General features: G+C 40.7%; 1 protein-coding gene and 1 long non-coding RNA gene across 7 annotated transcripts in view; both read left to right on the top strand.

Annotated features, from left to right (window-relative positions):
• Positions 1 to 19,452, top strand: part of FGF14 (fibroblast growth factor 14) — a 613,169-nt gene that overhangs the window by 274,329 nt on the left and 319,388 nt on the right. The gene's annotated exons all lie outside the window — the stretch shown is intronic.
• On the top strand, positions 13,534 to 18,854 carry LOC146398705 (uncharacterized). The gene is made up of 2 exons (XR_014819865.1): positions 13,534 to 16,546; positions 16,820 to 18,854. It is a non-coding gene; the product is annotated as an uncharacterized LOC146398705 (long non-coding RNA).

The raw sequence follows: 19,452 nt of genomic DNA, 5'->3' as shown, positions 1-19,452 counted from the left end.
TAATTCCTCTGGAAAGCTGGGTTGAGCATTCCTGGAAGGAAGGTCAGGATTAGGAATGGGCTAACTCAAAAGTTAGTTGCTTAGAACAGCAGAGGTGTTTGTGTTCCAGGTATCAAAGCCTGGTGTGAGCTGGGAAGAGGGGACATGCCAGGGCGTCCTGAAGTGCCAGGAGGAAGGCAGGAAATGGGTAGAACCAGGTATAAAGACAAGAAACTCTGAAAACTAATGCGGAGAGCAGAGCAGTCCCTGCAAAGGTGGACACAGCCACGGGAACAGGAAAACTGCATAAACCAAAAAGCTGGTCTAGCTAGGTGGAAAAACAGACAGGAAGCAAGCGCCAAGCTGAAGAAGCTGGAAAAGACGGTGGGAACGGAGGCCGTCGGCACAGCTAGAAAGCTCTTCATATGAAGAAAGCCCCCTGGGTTTCCTTCGCATGAATTCCTCCAGAGTAGATACCTGGGAGAAAAGTAGGAGAGCCTGCCTAGGAGGCTGGGGGGTGAGTCCTGGTGGAATGCTCCAAATCATAGTTTGGACGTAAGGCAGGCTTATGTGGGCCCATGAGGAGATGAACTGGACTTTTACAGAAATTTTTGGTAAAATATGCATAACATAAAATTTACCATTTTAAGTTTGTAATTCAGTGGCATTAATTACATTGACAAATGTACAATGTACAATTCCCACTATCTGTTTCTTTTTTTTTTTTTTTTTTGTCTTTTTGCCATTTCTTGGGCCGCTCCTGTGGCATATGGAGGTTCCCAGGCTAGGGGTCGAATCGGAGCTGTAGCCACCGGCCTACACCAGAGCCACAGCAACGCGGGATCCGAGCCGCGTCTGCAACCTGCACCACAGCTCACGGCAACGCCGGATCCTTAACCCGCTGAGCAAGGGCAGGGACCGAACCCGCAACCTCATGGTTCCTAGTCAGATTCGTTAACCACTGCGCCACGACGGGAACTCCCCAACTATCTATTTCTAAAACTATCATCCCAAACAGAATCTTTGTCCCATCGAGTAATATCTATATCCTGTCGGTCTTCTGAGCTTGGTAACCTCTAATTTACTTTAGGACTTATTAACTTACATATTATAGAGCCTCGGGTAAGTGGAATTATGCAGTATTCTTTTTCTGTGATTGGCTTGTTTCAGTTAGCATATTGTCTTCAAAGTTTGTCTATGTTGTGTCAGTGTGTTATAATTTTATTCCTTTTTTATGACTGGATAATATCCTATGATCTAGATGTATATGTATGTATATACATCTAGATCATGAAATGTATATGTATATGATTTATTTATTTATACATACAGACTGCATTTTGTTTATCCATTTCCATCTTTTGGCTATTGTGAATAATTCTTCTGTGAACATTGGCGTATAAAAGATCTCTTCAAGTCCCTGCTTTCATTTCCTTTAAGTATATACCCAGAAGCAGGATTTCTGACTGTATAATAATTTTACGTTTAATTTATTAGCGGCACTTACAAACTGATTTCCATAGCAGCTGCACCATTTTAAATTTCCACCGGCAATGCACAAGAGATCCAGCTTCTATACATCGTTGCCAGCACTTATAATTTTCCTTTTTTTTTTGATAATAGTTATCCCATTGGGTATGAGGTGGTGAACTCTGCTTGTTGAGCCATGGTCTTGTTCCTGATTATCCTGTTTCTAACACTGCAGTGATGTGGCTACTATAAGACCTTCCCATGGTAAACAGAGAGAGAGGAGGAGGAGCCCTTGGGGCAGGAAGTAAGAGCCGTAGGTACAGCTATGAGTCAATATCACCTCTGCAACAAAACCCGTTCCCCAGTGCAGCCTCTGAGGGGAAGGCTCCTCATGCAATGTGCCATTTGAGCTCGAGTAGCTGTGCTCCCATCCCCCTGGGGATAAAGAAAGGCAAGTCTTCCAAACTCACATACCTATCGCAGGGTATTCTCTACCTTTATTTTTCCAATATAATCCTTTCTGCTACTTTTGCCTGCCCGGTGCAGGTAGACAATGAAATTAATGTTTTAATGCACAGACAATACTGTAGTGCTCGGTGCGATGAATGGTAACTAAATAAATGTATGCATAAATGAATAAATGAAATGAGAGGGAAGTTCAAATTTTAAAATTCAAGTGTTGGTACCCGATCTTTTATTTTTTAACCACCTACTTAGCTGAAATACTGATTTCCTTCCATGCTATAACAGACACTGCCAGCCTCTTTCATCTCCCTTTGGTTTTACCACTTCAAGGCTAATTTCCAAGGAGCACTATCTGCATTCTTTGCCCAAGGAAGGTCACTATGGCAGTACCCCCCAGCAAGGGGGGAGTTAGTGCTATTGCCTGTTCTCCAAGAGTCCTTCTGGGCCAGCGGAGGAAAAGAATCCGTGCTCAGCTCTCCCAGTTCTCTCACTCCTCGGGCGGGGTGCATGTTTGTGGTCCACGCCAGTGTCACCAAGAGTGAGGTCCTTGGACCAGCAACATCAGCATCACCTGGGGGGTGTTCAGACCCGCTTATGTCGGGCCCCACGTCAGACCTACCAGCTCAGAGTGGTTGGGGTGGGGCACGGGAATCTGGGTTTTAACCGGCTCTCCAGGGGATCCATGTGCTGCCAGAGGTTGAGACGTGCTGCCCAACACTACTTTCCAGAGCGTCCCTTGGGACCGAGCGCCAGCCTTCCAGACTGTCGCTGTCTTGAGAACACTGTCTCAATCAGATGCCTTCCTACCCCTGCATCACTTCTTCTTTCGGCACTTGCTGTTTTCTTCACCTCTCAATCAAACTCCCTGCATTTGAACCCTTGTCTCAAGCCTGGCTTCTGGTGGAGCCAGCACAGGTCACCCTTTGCCGTCATGTCTTCCTCTGTTGACGGAATGATTGGCATCATTTTCATCCCCTCCTAGATCAATCTCATTTCCAATCCCAAATTGTAATTTTTTTTTTTTTTCTGGCCCCTTGACGGTTGAAGGATCAGGTTTTGTTTGGCCTGATTTCCCTCTCAGCTTAAGGTAAAACCATCTGTCCTCACAGTCAGGTGAAACCCAGCATGGTAGCTGTGGTGCCAAGGATATTTTCCTGCTTTTTCTTGAATTTCTGTTTCTTGCAGTGTAGTAGCCTCGGTAGTAAATGTTTTCCATAATTTTATTCCTTTTACTATTTGTGAAATTTGAAGACATATGATCTAAAATAGTTTTCTTCTCTGTAAACCACTATTAACTTTAACTCCAGCGTCTTCCTTCCTGCCTCTGGGGTGATGGCATGTGTGGGTCAAGACACTCATCTGCTGGTCTTGGACTCACTTCTGTCACTGATCCTCAAACATGGCTGCAAATCGGTATCATTCATTGTGTTTTAACAAATGGCAAGGCGATTCTGCGTCAGCGGGTGTGGGGATGGATCTGGATGTGTGTATATGCAAAAGCTCCACAGGTAATTTCTGACTCAAAGCTTTAGTTCGATTCAGTGTAGACTAGTGATATATCCACAACGGAGTTATAATGATGATAATCTGGAAGCTCTAATGTTGGACAGTAAGTGATCTCCCAGGATCATTATGATTTGAGGGGGGTTCTTAGTCTGCCATGCCCCTTCCCCGACAGAGATGCAGGGCTTGTTAATGTCCTCCCTTTGAAGGACATGCCACAGACGGGCAGGTGAGGGGTGGAGAGAGGGATGAAGAGAAGCCCTGGTCTAGTCCTAATCAACACAGTACCCAAACCAAACAGGAAGACGCTCTCTCATGCCAGTTCCGATCTTGTCCGTTGTTATACCAGCTGATCCAATTTTTTCAATATATTGTTTAGCTCTCAGTGGAGAGGCACAGCTTGTTAATGTAACTTATATTCTTGCAATTGGTGAGTAAAAGTATTTGTCTTTAAATCCGTGCATGCTGCAAATTGAATTTTCAGGTGAAAGTCGATGAAAATAATGTTATGCAATAGACTGTCATCTACTGATCTCAATAGATGTCTATAAGGGTATAGCTAAACATCTCTGATCTTTTTGTAGAAGTGTGAGCTATTTGTAAGACTATAAGAACTATGTCTTACAGTGCATTGTGTCCCCAGTGTATGGAATACTGGGCTTAAACATGGAAGCCTCAGTGAGATGACCAATGAAATTGTTCAAATTTGATAAATCTGTTTTCTCGTCTGTAAGTGAGGAATGTTATACTTACCCTGTAGATTAGTATGAGGATCAGAAATGCAAGTGTAAATTGAAGAAACTATAAAATTCTGCAAAGTTTTAAAATAAAATAATTTGGGAAATTTATTAATATTATTATTATTTAGGATCTTTTAAAAAATAACTCAGAAGCATTACTATTTGATCATGTCATCCCCCAAATAATTTAAGCAACTTCTTTTTTATTTTATTTTATTTTAATTTTAATTTTTTGTGGTTTAATGTTTATTTTATTATTATTTCCCCAATACAGTTTTTTTTCTACTGTACAGCATGGTGACCCAGTTATACATACATGTACACATTCTATTTTCTCACATTCTCACATTCTCATGCTCCATCGTAAGTGACCAGACATAGTTCCCAGCAGGATCTCATTGCTCATCCAGTCCAAAGGCAACAGTTTTAAGCAACTTCTTTATTGTTTCCATGTGCCTAAAGCAAATTAGACTTTCAGTCAATGTTGATTGAATGAATGAATGCTTATTTCAATACCTGGATTTTGAAATAGAGTAAATATACTTTCAGATGCTCTGATAATCTTCTGATAAAGGAATCAGTACAAAACTCACAGGCCGTGTATAGGAATTCCATGTATGAGATGTGATCCATGGCTGGCTCTCAGGTTTTTAACATGGAGCTGGTTGGGCTAGTGGGTGGTAGGAGTGAAAGAGGAGACCCTCAGTTCCTCACCACTGCCTGACCAAGCAGATTCACCACTACTAGTCTGGCCTGAGGAGCCTGACAACTTGGCTTGAAACCTGGCCCCTGCACCTACTCTCTGGGTCAGTCCCCAGAAGTAATCCTTCTGTGCCTCCGTTTCCTCATCTCTGAAGAGGAGATAATATATTAATACCGTCCTCAGGGATGTGAGGGATTACATGAGAAAATTATTACAATGCACTAGCACAATACCAATTCACAGTAAGTGCTCAATGAGAGGTGGTGATTGGATTTGCCATATGTCAGCTTTTATTTGTGCATTGGAGCTAAATGTATAACCTAAGTTATAGAACTGAGGCTAACATGAGAATTAAATAGAGAAAATACAAACTTAATTTTGAAAGGTGTAGCGCCTCTTTCTAAAGAAATGTTCAGTTCTTGCATGACACGTGAGATAATAAGATGCAAAGTTAATGAGTCAAGTCAGGCTGTGATGAGTGACCTAGCGATCGGGAGGGAAACTCACCTTTATCCTGTGCTAGGAGTACAGTATACATGTCTCATGCAAAGCCCAGAGGGACCCATAAAGTAGGAAATTATCATCCCAAAATTAAGTATGCACAAGGAGAGGTTCAGAGAAGTCGAACATTCTTTCCAAGAGCTCAGCGTGAGCAAAGGGCAACATTCAAAACTCTAAACACTGTACTACTTTTGCCAAACCAAGTTCATTCTGGTTAAAAAAAATGAATTATATAAATCATTTGGATTTTATTTGAAAACTTGTTTTCATAAATATGAATATAAATTCCTAAAATATGCTATCTTTTTTTCTGAACTGGCCAAATTCAGTTAGGCGAGATCAGTATTTGGAGAAGATACTCAGCTATTTGGGGAAAGCAAAGAGAGAATATTTACTATCAGAATCTTGAAAAAGTATGAACACACTGAAAAAGCTAAGGTCCTTATAGTGGACTAAAGCACGATTCTTTCAAAATGATTCCATATTTTAGATATGAATGGCGTTTTGTATATACTGTATTTATAGCAATAGTTACATGGATGAACCACACCTAGGATTCTTTATACTTCCCAGACATAAACTGTGGGAACAACCATACCTCTTCTTTGGTTCAGTTGATAACAGCAGTCTGGAAGAAAAGTGTTGCTCAGTTGTTTGATACTAAACTGTATGAGAGAGGGGTAGGAATTGATTAGCCATATAAAATATTAAAGCAGGAGCTAAAATGCTAAAATGCAAGGCAGGAAAACAGTTACTGCTGTACAAAGAAGAATTTCTGCTAGAAAATTAGTGGTTATGGTAAGATAGTCAGTGGTTAAAAGCCATAAAGGCATAAGAAGGCAAAAATATGAGCAGGAAGAACTTTTGTTAGAAAAAGAATCAAATACGTAATAAAGGTTTTCAAAGAAATCTGCTGTCATATTTTAAAACTCTTTGTCAGACATAAGACAATGCTTCTAAAACAAGGGAATTGAAGTTCTTGAATTGGTGGTATAACTTGAAATCAAGCAAAAGTTCTACCCTGAAAGATTTGCCTCCCCTTGTTCCATGACATTTTTTTGAGCTGGAAATAACAAGTGAAGATTCTTTATTTGGTTACAATAGATGTGGGGTTTTCTCACAAATAGTTCAGCCATTCTCAATTCAGTGAATTTTAGAGTACACCAAAGCCGGATAGATTTGGAGTTCCTGTCGTGGCTCAATGAGTCAAGGACCCAACATAGTGTCCGTGAAGATGCAGTTTTGATCCCTGGCCTCGCTCAGTGGGTTAAGGATCTGGCATTGCCACAAGCACAGTTTGGACCTGGTGTTGCCATGGCTGTGGCATTGGCTGAAGCTGCAGCTCTGATTCGACCCCTAAGCCAGGAACTTCCATGTGCCGCAGGTACAGCCATTTTAAAAAAAGGGATAATAGATTTGTGTTTTAATGTATTTGATGAAGATACATTTAGAATTAATTTTGAATTATATTAAAAAATCTCATTATACCATAACAAGTATCTAAAATGACCAAGAATGAAGAATTTACATATATCACATATAATATTCTAGTATGTTTTATTTCCATGGGAGAGTTTATGAATTATTCTGAGAATAAGAGCTGGATTGGATCCACGTTTATACTACAGTTAAGCACTTTATCTCTCAAGACATTGGCATTTCAAGAGTGTTGGTACATGTAGAGTTGAGCTTTTGGTAAAAGCATCCTGATACCATTTGTTAGCAACTGAAAAACCCCTCCTGATTTTGGACTTTACTGAATCCCACTCTCCATTTTCCACTAAAGATACTTTCTTCTGCTTCATTTCTCCCAAATCCACGATCATCACCCATTTCACTTTCTCCTCCAAATCTTGGCTAACTAAATTCATGTCACTCTGATCACTCAGTCTTTTCACTCAACACATAAAACCCTAAGCATTTTGGGTTTAGCGATATATTTATTCAACTGGTTTCTTTTTTTTTTTTTTTTTTTTTTTTTAATGGCTGCACCCGCAGCATGTAGAAGCTTCTGGGCCAGGGCTTGAATCCATGCTGCAGCTGCAACCCACACCACAACTGCAGCAATGCCAGATCCTTTAATACACACTTCCAGGCTGGAAATTGAACCCGTGCAGCGACCCAAGCTACTACAGTCAGGTTCTTAACTCACTGTGCTACAGCAGTAACTCTTTCAACTGGTTTCATCTTAACTTGCAGTTATTTTTATGTTCTAAATAGACTGACAATTAGCTCCTGGAGAATCTTTCTTGGTTTGTTTGTTTCTCTTTTGTTTCAATTATTTTTTGTTAGGCCTATGAGAATCCTGTTTACATGATACTGTCTTGGTTTATAGTAAGCATTCAATAATTGCTATTGTTATTGTTTGTATTTTTTTATTGCCGTTGTTTTTATTCACCACTAAGAATATATTTTACATTTAATTCTGCCCTAAGCATTGTGCTAAGTTTTGAGGATACCAAGGAGCATGAGGCATAGTTCCTGTTGTGATGGACTTAATTCAGCAGAAGAGAGAGAGTTGGAGCTTCCAATACACCAGTGGATGTGTATGTCCAATTTCATGTACATTCCAAGAGGTGGTAAGAGTCGAGAAAGGTGGAGAAAGTAAGAAGGCCATGTGAGGCCTTATTAAAGGTGGACACTTGATGGGGAACCTGAAGCAAGAGTAGGCAGGACTTAGAAGATAAGAGGAGAACTAATCTGTAAGAGGAGTCGGTAAACCAAGGTCTGATGTGCACATTCTTCAGGCCATCTATGTTGGAATAAAGACTCTAAAGTTTTTCTTGAAGGAAACAGAAACTTTGTCCGTTTATAAGGAGAGTATTGGATGATGGTATTTCAGGAAAGATAAATTATTATTTTAATGTAGGAAGAAACGGGGTGGGAGTAGAGAAGCAAAAGAGGAAGCTGTTGCAACAATCCAAACCTGGGGTGAAGAGGAACTGAGCCAGCGATGAAGGGAAGAGATGAGACCAGCACGGAACTCTGTCCCCAGAAGACCGTGGTGGGGATACAGACCAGGGATCTCAGTGGCAGACGCTGAGAAGTCAGTGACTGTCTGGGTCAGGGATGTAAACTTATTCTGTAAATGCCAGAGGGTAAATATTTTCAGCTTGAGGGCCGGATGGAACCACTCGCCTCTGTAGTTGTAGCATGAAAGTAGCCATGGATAAAACCCAGAGGAGAGGGTATGGGTGTGTTCAAGGAAACTTCTTTATGAAAGCAGGTTGTGACCTATTTGGCCTGTGGGCTGTGGTTGCCAGCCCCTGGAGAAAATGTGTTCCTCATTATAAATGTAGCTGTGCATCATTTTGTAGTGGTTTGGGGTTTATTATAACTATGTTAATGAGGTAATCATCATTGCGTCAACTGTCATAAATGTGTTGACATGGAGAAATCTCCAATGACAAACCACGTGCACAACTTTATGTAAACATAGTTTTCTCCCAAAAATGCCATATTGCATTCCCTTCATATAACAAATATCATCACTTCAAGGATATAAGGTGAACATCCTTTGGAGCTATTAGAATTTAATATTGACAGGAAATGACTTTGCCCCTCTTAGTAAATGCACTTAAGAGAAAACTTCAATTTTATGATAGTAAATATAAAATAACCAAAAATTGAAGTTAAAAGATTATGAATTCTGACACGTAAATTTTTATTTATATTTCTGTTATGCTAATTGATAATGCAGTGACTTACAGTTTCAAAAGAATATTTATCAAGTAGGCTTAAAGTTCTTGCTTAAAAAATTACCAAAAAATCTTATGATTCAAACTTTAATTACAATTTACTTTGAATACATCTATTTGGTATTATACAGTGGCTAATCTTTTGGAGATTCTGATTTTTTTTTGAAAATACGGATGAAGAACCTTCTCCCTAGGAAAAAAAATGTGTGCACATGCACAACACATAACTACATATATACATATTCATATAAGCATACAATAATCATACAATCTCAAGGGGTTCCTGACCATCCATGGAAGTCTAGCTGTAAAGCCTCTGTTTTAACTTTTTCCCCTGTCAGTATTAAAAAGGTGAGTCAGATGGAAAGGTCTTTGACAATGTATGTAATCTGAGACAATATTGTGTTAAATTGAAAAACCTTATTATGTTATGTGTCCTAGGTCAGACAAGTATTGTTTAAAGTCAACAAGGAGCTTTTCTTTAAAACCCTCTGGTCCCATTTGCTTCTTGACGAACCAGGCAGATCATGGGAAAAATGAAATCATCCCTCTAAAAATGGAAGACCCCGTATCTGTGGTGAGGGCTATACAATTAAATGTGCAATTTACATGTATACGCCTACACATAGACTTACACCTATTATTCACCTATACATTTTCACCTGTCCATAGATACTGGTTTAAATATATACCTAACCATGGGGGAAATTAAAACATAGAACCTGTCTTCAAGGCTGATAGTCTTTACAAAGACTGATAAAATATCTTAGCATCATTCAGGGATCTCCAACTTGCTCCCAGATTTCACTGTTTGAACACTAATCTCTTCTTAGCAAATATTTCCAATCCAGCAAATATTTCTAATCCTTTACTTGTTTGGCCACTGTCTACGACTGGCCATTGTCCACTGCTGCATAATTCTATGTCTAACGAGATATAGTATTAAATGCACGAATGTGTAAGACACAGTTTACTTAGGAAGACCTCTAAGAAGTAGACAGATGACAACTAAGATGGGAGACTAACCACGTCTTCTGTTGTAAAAAGTAGGAAATTTAGGGTGACTCATAAAGAAGAAAATTACATATGTAGCACAAATTTATGGCATGAAAAGAAAATAAGGAAAACTGTACTGATTTTCCCCCAAATTGATGAAATAGATGAAATTTGAAAATCTCTCTTGAGTATGAAAATAAGTTTAATCATTTTCAGAGATGAAAGACATCACATAAACTAGGTAATTAATATTTAATGAATTTATATTTAATGAATATTTAATGGGTTACCATTTAATGTAATTCAAATTAATGTCATTATTTAGTCTAAATAATTTATAAATGTCGTGAATAAATGCTATAAAGTATATTTATACACTCCATTAAAATCATTAAGGATACTTTATACATACTGAATTCCCAGATGAGATCCAATGTCTTTTTGATGACTACACAAAGGAACTCTGTCTTTAGTTCTAAGGAAGGCAAACATCCCCCCTTTGCCCCAGCATGGCTGTGATGCCATCAGACTGATGCCACTTTCCGACCAGAGCATGTTTTCTAATTCTGTTGTATGTGTGCTTTTATTTATGTGGTTCCATCTTCCTGAAATGCCATCCTGTTCTTCTTCTCCTTCTGAAATTAAGCTCCATCTTTAAGGTAAGTCTCAGTGCCAGCTACTTCATTAAGACATTACTGTTCCTCTCACTCCAGCTGTACTCAAACACACATTAGCAGTTGTAGCCCCTTTACGCGTTAAATCATGTCAAGTGCTTGGAAGTATCTAGGGCATAGTAAGTGTTCAATAAATATACTCCTTTCCTTACCTTTATTCTCTTCCTTGGTGGCTAGTTGCCTTGTTTTCCTCATCTTTGAATACCCCGTAGTACTCAAAAGGTGTATTGAATTGAGTTGAATTGTGTTTACTATAAAAAGTATCAAGATGCAATTGGCAAATCAAAACAAAAAAGACTTGCCAAGTTTACAGGTGTCCTTCCTTAGAGTTCAAGCCTGCTATTTCGATGTGCTTTTTATCAGTTCTGACCTGAGCTTTAAATGTGCTGCTCATTTAAATTCCATAGCGACTTGCCAGCAGTACCATGGAACCAAGTTTCACAGTGGTCAGCACCTAGGACAATTTCCCGAAGTTCTGTCCCCACCTCTGTTTCAGATTCATTTTTATGAAAGCTGTCCCTAAACTGTATCGCTTATATAAAACACAATGAGTATTCACTGAATTGAAGTTCAACATGGGTAACACCCGCTAAAGCTACAAAACAATGTGCTACAAAGTGTGCCAGGAATTAAGCAAGAGAAAATCAACAGGACATTAATGTGCATTACTTACCCCTACATCAGGCCACAGTATGGATGAATTTCTTAAAAATGGTTCTGTGAGCTTTTCAGGTTATCCTCAATACAGGTGTGGGCCTCCGGCTTTCTTTTCCTCACTCACAACTAGTATTTACTTTAATGGAATATGATTTTTAGCATAAATAAAGATGAAATGAATATATGGTTAACTATTAACTAAAAGTCATAATATCTTTCCCCTACATGCTCAAGAAAGCTTGTATGCATATTTTCTCTTACACCAGCCCTGTTGGAAATTTCGGAAGCTTCTATAAACACGAATGGAAATGTTTGCATACAACTATTTACCTTGTAATCATGTTCTTTGAGGTAAAGTTTTTTTTTTCAGTTATTAAGACTGATTTAACTTTAGATCCTTTTATATTCTTAGCAAATCGGTTTGTGCATCTTGGCATAAATCACTGGCTTACTAAACATAAAAATTCCAGTGAAATATTTTTTCATAAAGGAACTTAGATTTCTCTAGAAAAAAAATTTTTTTGAAAGCTCAACCATTGTTTAAGCTGCTTCTCTGTGGTAATCTGTGATCTAGTGTAAAAGCTGTTGAGCTGTTTGAATGTAGAATGCTATAGGTAGAGGCTCTGTATTCAGAGTAGTTACTATAATCTGGAATCTCTCACCATCTTCAATGAATATTGACTAAACATGCAAGCTATTGAATGTATTATGAGGTGATCTAGGTTGGCCCTTACAGTTATTAATAGATGGTGACACTGAGCATGGGAAATAAAATACCTTCTGTATGGAATCCAATACCTTGGATATTCTGACCACCTACCTCACCTGGTTGAGTGCCCTGAAATGCAGTGAAAATTGAGTTTACAAAATGACAGGCCATTCTCATTTAATTTCTTCCACTTAAAAAAAGCTACTGGTTCTGGATGGCTGAATGTATTGCAAGAACCAGTGTGTCAGCCAAGCTCTGCTGGAAAAAACAAAATAAATGAAATAGGCTTCATGTCCCAGTTAGCTATATTTAACATTGTAATATTTCATGCTTTTAGAAATCGGCTCTCCAATAATGCAGAAAAGCTCTCCATCAAAGCTGGTGATTATCAGTGATAAAAATACCTGGAGATGTTTTAGAATTTCTAGCAATTAGGGATTCAAAAACATCTACAGTCAAACTAGATTTTTTTCACTACCTTGTCAGATATTGGGAGGCATGAAAATGGAATAAAATAGGTCAGTGGTTCCTCATGAAAAAAATTTAATTGGCTCCAATAGAGGTCAACCATGGTCAATTAAACGATCAGGGGAAAATATCTAATTATTCCTCTAGACCTACTTAATACTGGCAGCAATTTTCTTCCTTTCTCTTGGAAAAACAAAGCTAAACAATACAAAAAACAAAGACTTTGCCTGGAACAATGGAAAAATACTTCATTTTCAGTCAAAATGTGGAATTCTCACCTCTAGCAGCAGAGATCATAATACAGCGACTTCAGGACACAATCATTAGTTTACTGACATTATGAAATGAGCCAAGTAGCCTCATTTTTCTAAGTGTTTTAGCAAATGTCCTCTCAATCCAAATACCATGGCAACAGTTTGGTGGAGCAGAACCTCCTTACATGAAAAGACTGATACTTTCTTCCCACGAGTTCTATCTTGCTACAAGCTCTGCGTTTGGGTTTTGGATACAATCTTGCTTGTAACCTCTTTGGAAATCTGGAACTGTGTTTTACTCTTGATTTAATCCCTAAATATCCCTTCACGTTTGTAAATAAGATATCCGTGCAGGGCTGGAGATTTCAGGGGCCAAAGAAGGTTTTCATGCTGGTGGCTACTGAAATTTCACATTCTCTCTCAAGGTTTTTAATGTTACTAGAATGCAGATACCTTAGGGAAAGAGAGCTCTTGAATTCCCAGTGTCTTCCAGCCAGGAATGAATGGATAAATAAATTCTACTCATTGTCTGACCTAGGGCAAGTTACTGCAGTTTTCTACCTAAGTTTTCCAGTGGCATGTGGAGGTTCCCAGGCTAGGGGTCGAATTGGAGCTACAGCTGCGGGTCACAGCCACAGCCACAGCCACACCAGATCCAAGCCGCGTCTGCAACCTACACCACAGCTCATGGCAACACCAGATCCTCAACCCTCTGAGCGAGGCCAGGGATCCAACCTGCAGCCTCATAGTTCCTAGTAGGATTTGTTTCTGCTGCGCCACGAAGGGAACGCCTCACTTTCATTCTTACGAAATTTCTTTGCCATTTCAGTGTAAGTCTAGAGCTTAGCTCACGGTGTAATTGTGGTATTGGTGAGTATAATAACTCTGACAGTGATGCTGATGACTGGTATAGGAAAAGAATGGAAGCAGAAGGACCCTTAGTTTATCTTTGGGTTGCTAAAGATAAACGCATTGTTTTACAGTTTGGACTGGTCATCCCTGCTTGATGACCTTTTTTTTGGGGGGGTGCAACGGGAGGAGGGGTATTAGAGGGATGGCAAACAATCAAGTAGTAAACAGGAATATCCATCCAGTGGGGCGCTGGAGAAAAGAGAAGGGACCTCAGCCCCTGTCACCAACTTGCTGGGCAGCTGGAGGAAATGCCCCTGGATCCCGATGATGCGGGAGGATCTTTGGGGAGCTAACAGTCTTGATTCCAAGATGGTTGGTGACTTTGGCATTATCCTATGGCTGAGGATGGGAGAAAGAGTGTACAGCAGGCAGCTACGGACTAAAATTCTGCTTACCGGGTAAAGGGCCTCTAAAACTGCTTCTCCAACTTAAAGTGCACACAGACTACCTGGAGATCCTGTTAAAATACGGACTCTTTGAGCAGGTCTGAGTTGGGGCGGGGTGTGTGTGTGTGTGTGTGTGTGTGTGTGTGTGTGTGTGCTAATTTGCATTTCTAGCAAGTTCCCGGCTGCTGCTGCTGCTGCCGCCTGTGTGAGGACCACACTTTGAGTGGCCTTGTGTCAGCACACTGCCTTTTGTTGTTGTTAAAAGACGCAGATCGAGTCTGGAGGGAGATGAAAACACGTTTTTGCTCATAACCTGAGGCTCTCTGAACCTTTAAACAAGAGCATGGATTCAGTTCATAACAAAACCTTGGTAATGACCTTATAGAGTACCAGGGTCTCAGCCTCAAGAAGTTTGTCAGAATGCTTGGGTCCAGCTCAAAGGAAGCCTTTTCCTTCCGCTCTGGAAGGCTTGTGGTCTGAAACTACATGGTTATTTTACCCTGTGAGCAAGTTAATGTTTCTCTACTTCTGGAGCTTTCATTTTCTTCCAAAGCAGAGCTATTTTTTGCAGTTCTTGAGCTGTGAGCCCATGATTTACCACTGCTATTCATTCTCTTGCTTGGTTCCTTTACAAAGAGTTTAATCAAGGATCTTTACCTATTCTTCCTGTCAGTCTCTTCCTGGTTTTGCCCTCTCCTTATCAGCACATTTCATCAGATTTTTAAGGATGGCAAATAGACCTCAGTGTCATCTCTGAAAATTTGACTTTTTGGAGAAATAATATTTTGCCAGGCAGATTTCACAGTGATTCCCTCGTGATTCAGCTTTTTTCTTGGCAGTTCTTTCTCTCTGCTTTGGCAATGCACTGGACTGAGGACCTGCAGGCTGGGGAGCTGGCCCATGTCCCCAACCCCTGAGGACACTGCAGGGAGAAAGGTTACTCTCGTTGAGACTGTGCCCTGGGAGAAGGACTGGATGGGGATGCAGAGGTGGGAGGAGACCTGGATATGAGTGACTCCTCTGCTACTGTGTGGCTTTCTAAATAGCAGTCACCCCATCTATGGTGGAGGACTAATACTTGTACTTATTTTTAGCTTAGCGTTCCTTTAAAATGGTTTAACTGGGAGCATTGAGGAAGTAGTTGACTCTTATGTTATTTGTGCAAAATAAATCATTCATGTCCAGTATATTAGACCAGTTTTTGGTGGGGTGGAAACACCCCATTTTCTTGCAAGGCAACACACACATTGTTTAGATGAAGCTACAACCAAGAATTAGATGAAGATGTGTTAGTTCGTTATTGATACATGTGCAAAAGGGTGTTTGGTGCCCTTCTTGTATTGGAGATTGTCTGGAATCAAAGGAAACCCTGGGAGAGTGTTGACATTTACTCTTTAAAGGCACAGAGGTTGTACGACTGATTTGCATCCATCTACAGCTTTTTATATTTTTATTTCTTTTTATTTTTTTGGCCACACGTGTGGCATGTGGAGGTTCCTGGGCCAGAGATTGAACCTGTGCTACAGCAGTGAGATCAGCCACTGCAGTGACAATGCTGGATCCTTAACCTGCTGTGCCACAAGGGAATTCCAACCTACCCATTTTTATACCCTCTGAAAATGAACTTTGCTTTAGAAAAAAACACGAAGTGCATTTGAGATTAAGAGTGGGCATGTTCTATAGCCTTGTAAAGACTGTCCGTAATTCTTATATTTGGCAAACACCTAAAAAAAGACTTCAGTCGTGCATTTGGGTCACATTTCTTTTTGTCAGGTGTTTTCTCTGCTGTGTCTGTGTGCTTATTTTACCTTTGGGTTTCTCTGTGTTCAGAAGACATTATTTACCCTATCATATTATGTAATCAGAGGGAAGGGACCAAATATAGTCCCTAAGGAGAAGGGATGGGAGAATTTAAGTGGGAGGGCCGGGAGAGGTCACCTGTTGCAGAAGTAAGAAGCTATGTGACTTTGGGCCAGTGGCTTTATCTTTCTAACCTAAGGGTTCGTCACCTTTAAGATACAGATTGTATATTTTAAAGGGACGACAGACATGCCCCGAGCATACAGACCTCCGAATTCAGCTCCCACCCTGTGTCTGGCCGTCTCTTATCTTGGTCATTCTTAATAACAGCAACAGTTTTAACATCTCCCACTTTTCATCAAATTCTTGCTTGTTTCACGGTCCAGTGTCTAAATCTAATCAAGCTAATTATCATGCACAGTGTATTTGTAGAAATATTTCAATAGAATGTAGCAAGAGTAAACCATACATTGCTGTAAATACAATGTATTTCTGCACTGTCACATTCTGCCTTAGCATCAAAACATGAAAGTACCTATAAATTGCTGAAAAAAAAAAATCCACACAATTCTGCAGGCTTTGCTCAGGGCAAACCGATAGATTCTCTGTTTATAAGAAACAAATATTAGGAGTTCCCATCGTGGTGCAGTGGTTAACGAATCCGACTAGGAACCATGAGGTTGCGGGTTCGGTCCCTGCCCTTGCTCAGTGGGTTAACGATCCGGCGTTGCCGTGAGCTGTGGTGTAGGTTGCAGACGCGGCTCGGATCCCGCGTTGCTGTGGCTCTGGCGTAGGCCAGTGGCTACAGCTCCGATTTGACCCCTAGCCTGGGAACCTCCATATGCCATGGGAGTGGCCCAAGAAATGGCAAAAAAAAAAAAAAAAAAAAAGAAACAAATATTAGAAGATTATCTCAGTGTTACATCTGGGTCTATCAGCCGTATCATCATTCTAAGTGTGAACATCCAGGGACATGTCTTCCTGGAAAAAGGCTATTAAACATGAACATAAGTGAATGGGTGACAGACTGTCGGTTGGTTTTCTGCAGAGAGAGGAGGAAAGGAAGCTCTAAGTTGTTGCTGAGGAAGGTCCACAGAGCTTGGGCTGGGGGGATGCTGAGGCAGTTGCACTGAATGTGCAGAATTCGGGCAGGCTCGTTGGCAGGAACACAGGCCAGGCTGGAGATGGGGGTCAGGCCGCACCCCATGAAGGAGAGGGCAACACTTGACTCTGAAGACACAGCATGAGCAGCACACGGCGCTGTCAGGTGCTTCAGTAAGAGGCTGTTCTTCCAGGCTCAGGCCCCCGTTTGTTCAGCAGTTTCTTTTTGGTCGATGGCCCATTGTGATGAGCGCAGGTGGGGCTCCGGGCTCACTGTCTGGACACGGACTCCAGTGGGCCATGAGCTTTACCCACAAGGTGGTTGGTATTCTCCCACCACCTCTGTTCTCTCATACTGCGTGGCTTCAGACGTCCTAGGGGCCTTATTTGACAGCTGTGCTCTAGGGCAGCTCCAGTCCTCCTGTGAAGGAGAAGAGATGGGTAATTCGGCAATGGGAAGATGGCAGACCCTTTCCAGCAGTTTCCACCCCGCAGGGAATTTTCAGTGTCCACAATGTGGCCCTCAGCTCCAAAGTTCCTTTTGTAACTCTGAGTGCAGTTGGGTCAGGCGAAGACATCGGGCTCTTAACAACTTGAACCATAAAGGATCCAGCGAAGTGTCCACCCAGTCTGTTGTGCTGCTCCCTAAAAGGAGATAGGAGACATGTCTGAGCTGGCACTAGGACCAAGGAGACAAAAGAATTCATTAAACTCATCGTAAATTTGTCTAGACGCGTACTGAAAAACGAGGCGGCCTAGACGGACAGATGCATCAAGCGATAGCAGATGTCTAACACTGGCTCTGACCACCTAGGGAAATTTGGGGAAGTGCTCAGTTCTGAATCTTCCTGCTCTGAAGGCCTTAGCCATTGCAGGACAGGCAGCACGTGACTATCTTTTGAAGGAACATGCCAACCATCTACAAATTGAATGTCGTCAAATCTGCAAAGCAACGACTGTTCGTCTCAGGCATTTTGCGGCAACTCTCCAGGACTGTGGACTTCCGCCTGGGCGGCCACTTTTCAAGAACACAGTCTTTTTGCTCTTATGACCCCCCCGTCCCATAGTCAGTGAAGAGATTATGCTCTCGGGTTGTTTGCCTGAGGCAGACAGAGCCACGTTACTGCAAGGACAGGGTTTAAATGAGATGACTGCAGTCATATGCAGGTGCCTCTGAAATAGGCCAGCAGAGGCGCTGGCAGTGGGCACAAATTAGTCCAGCTTAACACATGTCTTGTGGGCAATTTCTTTTAAAAAAAATTGTATTGGAGTATGGTTGACCTACAAGGTTGTGTGAGTTTCAGGTATCCATAGCAAAGTGAATCAGGTGTACATATATACATAGCCATTCTTTTTCAGACTCTTCCCGTATAGGTTATTACAGAATATTGAGTAGATTTCCCTGTTCTATACAGTAGGTCCTTGTTCCCTATCTATTTTATATAGAAGTGTTACTTCCCATTAATTTATTCCTCCCCCCACATTTCTCCTCTGGTAACCATAAGTTTGTTTTCAAAGTCTGTGAGTCTGTTTCTACTTTGTGAAGAAGTTATTCTGTATCATTTTTTATTAGAGCCCACATATTAGTGATATCATATAGTATTTGTCTTTCTATGACTTATTTCACTTGTGTGATAATCCTAAATCCGTCCATGTTGCTACAAATGGCATTATTTCATTCCTTTTTTACGGCTGAGTAATGTTCCATGGCACATCTATGTACACTTCTTCATCATTCTTCTGTTGATGGACATTTAGGTTGCTTCCAAAGAAAATTGGACAGTTACATGTAAAATAATAAGATTAGAACATTCTCTTACACCATACACAAAAATAAATTCAAAATGGATTAAAGATCCAAAGTAAGGTGGATGATTTCTTAATTTTTTAAATTTCTCATTATTCAAACAAGGTCCTGGCTTATGCTTGGTCCAGTTTCTTCCCTTTGTGGCTGCCTAAGAAGTCTGCATTTCCTGGTTAGTTGTCTTTTGCACTCACCATCTGCTCAGAAAGGATAGCCCAGGGATGGTAATTGGCAGCATGAAGTCCTATAGCCTCCTTGGAATCCTGCCATTGTTGGCTGGAAACTGTCGATACTTGGAAAAGTCAGATACCTTCTCGGAGTACTGAGTTGTGAGATGTAAACCGGGGTAGTTGACCTCCTTCCTTCATTGTTCTGATAAATAAGTAAAACCACAGATGCAAATTAGGTTTTCAAGTCATGGTGACCATTCCCCAAATCAGGTTGTTATTTGTTGGTTTAGAATGAAAATTTAAAAATATGAGGATGACGGGCACAAATCCTGGCATCCTTTGCGTGCCAGGACATTCATCACTATATTTCAAGGAGGTCTAATTTCCAATTCTAATGTCTAAATGAAGCTAGAGCCTCCCATTTATTTATCTTTGCTACTCATCTGGACAGAAGTTTAACCT

Source organism: Sus scrofa, chromosome 11 (assembly GCF_054392235.1).
Source record: "Sus scrofa isolate SSC_HxYL_T2T_F1_AM1 chromosome 11, Sscrofa_HxYL_maternal_Yorkshire_Landrace_v2.0, whole genome shotgun sequence".
Lineage (NCBI taxonomy): Eukaryota > Metazoa > Chordata > Mammalia > Artiodactyla > Suidae > Sus > Sus scrofa.
Note: the sequence above shows the minus strand (reverse complement) of the source record. Positions and strands in the feature narration are given on the sequence as shown.